We start from the raw sequence: 5,017 nt of genomic DNA on the forward strand, positions 1-5,017 counted from the left end.
CCCCTTGTGACCCTCCTCTCTCTCCACTAAGGCACATGAAGGCCCATTATCCCCAGGGGGGTTCCGATAACCCTTCGGCACTCCGATAGTTATCCGGTACCTCTCGGGACTCATCTGGTGTCCAAATAACATCGTCCAATATATCATTCTTTATGTCTCAACCATTTCGACACTCCTCATCATATCCGTGATCTCATCCGGGACTGCGAACAAACTTCAGTCATCAAAAACACTTAACTCGTAATACAAATCATCATCGAACGTTAAGCATGCGGACCCTACAGGTTTGAGAACTATGTAGACATGACCAAGACACATCTCCGGTCAATAACCAATAGTGGAACATGGATGCTCACATTGGTTCCTACATATTCTACAAAGATCATTATCAGTCAAAACGCATAACAACATATGTCATTCCCTTTGTCATCGGTATGTTACTTGCCCGAGATTCGATCGTTGGTATCATCATACCTAGTTCAATCTCGTTACTGGCAAGTCTCTTTACTCGTTCCATAATGCATCATCCCGTAACTAAATCATTAGTCAATTGCTTGCAAGACTCATAGTGATGTGCATTACTGAGAGGGCCCAAAGACACCTCTCCGATACATGGACTGACAAATCATAGTCTCGATCTATGCCAACTCAACAAACACCATCGGAGACACCTGTAGAGCATCTTTATAATCACCCAGTTACCTTGTGACGCTTGATAGCACACAAGGTGTTCCTCCGGTATTCGGGAGTTGCATAATCTCATAGTTAGAGGAACATGTATAAGTCATGAAGAAAGCAATAGCAATAAAACTAAACGATCATTATGCTAAGCTAACGGATGGGTCTTGTCCATCACATCATTCTCTAATGATGTGATCCCGTTCATCAAATGAGAACACATGTCTATGGTTAGGAAACTTAACCATCTTTGATTAACGAGCTAGTCAAATAGAGGCATACTAGGGACACTTTGTTTGTCTATGTATTCACACATGTACTAAGTTTCCAGTTAATACAATTCTAGCATGAATAATAAACATTTATCATGATATAAGGAAATATAAATAACGACTTTATTATTGCCTCTAGGGTATATTTTCTTCAAAGGTAACATGTAATTTTTTTTTTAAAAACGGTCCGTTCACTCTATTTAAGCAATTAAGTGCATTTCTTGGCATTTAAATGTTAGAAAATAATTAATCAATTCAAAATTTATGAAGGCTACTAAAAATAACTTGTATGTAGTATATTACATCTAAAATTATATTGAGGCATATAAGATAAATTTATGTTTGCTTACCTAGTTGCGTGTCACGGATAATTCTGTTTGTTCATCAATTTTGCGTGCACAGCATAGTAGGAGACACAAAATTATTCTATGCTTTTCTTTAGCCAAAAGTTCCGCTGTATTCATCTGTGGGGAGAAGATAATCTTTAGTCCTGGTTTGAGTCTCAAACCGGGACTAAAGGTCCCATTTGAATCAGGACTAAAGGTCTCATTTAAACCGCGACTAATGCCTTCCCGACGCCCTAGTCGCTCGAACTGGGACTAATGCTCACATTAGTCCCGGTTCGTAATGCAACCGGGACTAATGTGTATATTAAGCTGTGACCAAAGCCATGTTTTCTACTAGTGTTCCTCTGTCAAAGCACATTGAAAAAACGATTATCTGTCCCATTTCTACAGATTTCCTTGCAAATTTCTTGATCCTGACCGATGATGATGGTTTCATCCTGAAACGTTTTAACAAGGGACGGTCGTTTCCAAGATCATTGCAAGATGCATCAGTCTTGCTGCGTAGAAACAAGTTTGGGCATGTTTTGCAGAGATCCTGAGCAAGCATAATGTATAGTGGCCTCTATATTTTTGGTCCGGTTTGATGGCGGTAAAGAAATATCTATTCCGCTTTGGATCATTCGCCATAAAGAATGGCTCCGAGATACGTTTCTGGGAGGATAGGTGGCTAGGAAACACCACTATTTAGGAACAGTAACTAGCCTTGTACCAAATTGTATGTGAAAAGGATGGTATTCTTGTGCACGTGCTCACTTCCTCCCCGCCGAATGTGTCATTTAGGAGGGAATTGATTGGCCTCCGCCTTGCGTCATGGCAACATCTTCTATCCCGTTTGGATTCAATGAACTTGACACAAGGGAGGGATGTGTTTCGCTGGAATCTCACTACATCTGGATCCTGCATAGTTGACTCTATATACCATGCACTCTCGCACTCAGAGGTTCCAGTGGATAATAATAAACTAATCTAGAAATCAAAGATGTCACTAAAAAAATTAAGATTTTCATCTGGTATCTTCGGAGAGAAGTTGTGCTAACAAAAGACAATCTCGCTCGATGCAACTGGTAAGGAAGTAAGAAGTGTAGCCTTTGTACTCATGATGAGACAATTAAACACTTCTTCTTTCAATGCAAGTTCGCGCGTTCTATATGGTCAGTCATCCAAATAGCGTCCAATTTGTATCCGCCAACAAGTGTTGCCAATTATATAATCAATGGCTTGATGGAATACCAAATACTTTTAGTACGCCATTACATGTGGGACCGTCTGCCTTATTATATATGGTTGCTTTGGCTATGTAGAAATGATTGTGTTTTTAATGGCAAAACCTCTTCTCCTATTTAGGGAGGTTTTTACCCAACATGGGTAGTAATATAATCTCCGGATCGGTCCACCTCCTCCGTCGACATTGGCATATAGTTTTGAATTCATATGGCTTTACTGTTGCCAACTTGTCATTTTCTAATTATACTTTGCTAGATTCTTCGTTTAAGGCTATGTGCATCTTAGCTATGCAGAGGCCGGGTGTCGATTATTATATTCTATATCCACTTGATGCTACATTATGAGTTAATAAAAATACGCTTTATCAAAAAATAGTGGCCTCTAAACTCTGGGGAAGCATGCAGATGGAGTGCCAGAACTGACGAGGCTTTTCCTGTCACGCAGATACAGTGTCATGTTCCTGGTTCAACCAATCAATCATCCTCTCTGTACATAAGTACCAAACTCCGCATCCAAGATGTACTATCATACAAACAATAAGACAAGAGAAAATTGAACGCAATCTTTAGAATACTTATTGCTCCGAGGAAGGAAGGAGCCTCTCATGATGCTAGATTGGGCATTGGAATGTACGGTGCGGCGCCCACGCGTTCCAGAGTTGGCAAAATAAAATCCAATACCAATCACCAAACTGCGCATCAAATTATTGTTATTTGGCTGTATGCATTCTAAATATGTAGAGGCCAGACACCGCTCATCATACTTTGTAGATTCTTGATGCTTGATTTTGAATTAATAAAAGCGTCTTTTATATAAAAAAGTGCTATCCTATCACCTATGCCCTCACGAACATAGAAACAAACCACATGATTGTTAGAATACTTATTGCTACATGGAATGAAGGATCCTCTGATGAGGTTGTAATCTGCAACTCCTGGTGTAGAATATACAGTTGATGTGGCTAGTCGCCGGTTTTGGAATCTCGTGATGCTGGACAGGGCATGGAATGTGGTCGTCCTGGTCCACACGTGGTCCATGTGTTTTGAGGTCTAGTATTATGATGATCGAGAATTTAATAGGTGGAATATTGTACGTCCCTTGACAATCATTCCCTACTCCTAATTCCTACTGTTCGGGTGATCTGCCGGAGGGGCATGTTGCTCCTCATTCGACCATCTATGAATTAGCAATATGCAATGCGATAAAAAGAACTATATTGAATACTCCTCCTTTTCAGTTTACAAGGCACAAACGTATTTCCTCCCGCCTCTTCGGGTACCGGGGGGTCGGGGGCGACCCTTCCTCTCGCCTCGTCGGGTACCGGGGGAAACCCTTGGCAGCAGCGTCGTCTTCGTTGCGGTCCTTCTTGGAGGTGCTGATTGGTACCGGTGCTTCGGAGCCTTGGAGCTTGGTGGGAGATCCTCTGTGGGCGCAGTGGTCGTGAAGCTTCTTTGTTTCCGTCGATCCGCCGTTGTCGGCATTCTTTTCTTTTCTTTTGTTGTTTCTCTTTCGTTTCTTTTGGGTGTGATTGTGCTGCTTCCACCCCAGCACCTATCCTTGCATGTATCGGTTGGTTGCTTTGGAATACAAAGCGGGGGAGACCCTTTTTCTTCAATAAAGCCGGAGAATACCATGTGAAACTTCAGTTCAGATGATAGGGGATTGTAAGAGACCTTACATTGTCTGGTCACTAGCGTCGGATAGATATACGAAAACTTATTGTTCGATCAATCTCTCGGAGAAGGAGAGGTCAATCACTTCTCTTTGTATATGTTCATGACGATCTTCCGTACTTAATTGTTTCCTTCATTTGCTTACTAGCTAGCGTGTCGAGTCCTCTCTATACGTGTAGTACGTACCGTCGACCAAACATGGAGATAAGATAGGACACTTCTCTTTATTAGCTAGCCAACACAATATATGAAACCCCTAAATTAACCCTACAAAACCCCTCAAAAACCCCCAAAACCCCCAACCCCCCCCCCCCTTCAGAAAAAAAAACAAAAACCCTAGCCCCTGAACTGCTGACGCGTGGAAGCTTATTGGTCCCAATTGGTGCTACCAACCGGGACAAAAGGCACCCCTGCCCGGGCAAGCCGCAGCGGCCACGTGGAGGCCCATCTGTCCCGGTTGGTGTAAGAACCGGGACTACCTACCCTTTAGTCCCAGTTGCCGAACCGGGACAAATGGACCTTATGAACAGGAACAAATGGGCCTTTTTCTACTAGTGAATATTTCAGTGGAAGCTTTCAGTGAGTGTTATCTTGGTTTACCCACCGCGGTGGGCAGGATAACCAGATGAACTTTTGATCACATTGAGGGAGGATACGTGTCAAACTCCAAGGTGGTTTAGAACGTAGGATTTCTTGTGCTGGACATGAGGTATGAATAAAAGTTGTTGCACAATCGATACCCACTTTCAGTATGAGTTGCTTCAAGCTAACAAAGGAGGTTTGTAAGAATTTGGCATCTAGTATAGCCAAGTATTGGTGGAGT

This window comes from Triticum dicoccoides, chromosome 3A (assembly GCF_002162155.2).
Source record: "Triticum dicoccoides isolate Atlit2015 ecotype Zavitan chromosome 3A, WEW_v2.0, whole genome shotgun sequence".
Classification (NCBI taxonomy): Eukaryota; Viridiplantae; Streptophyta; class Magnoliopsida; order Poales; family Poaceae; genus Triticum; species Triticum dicoccoides.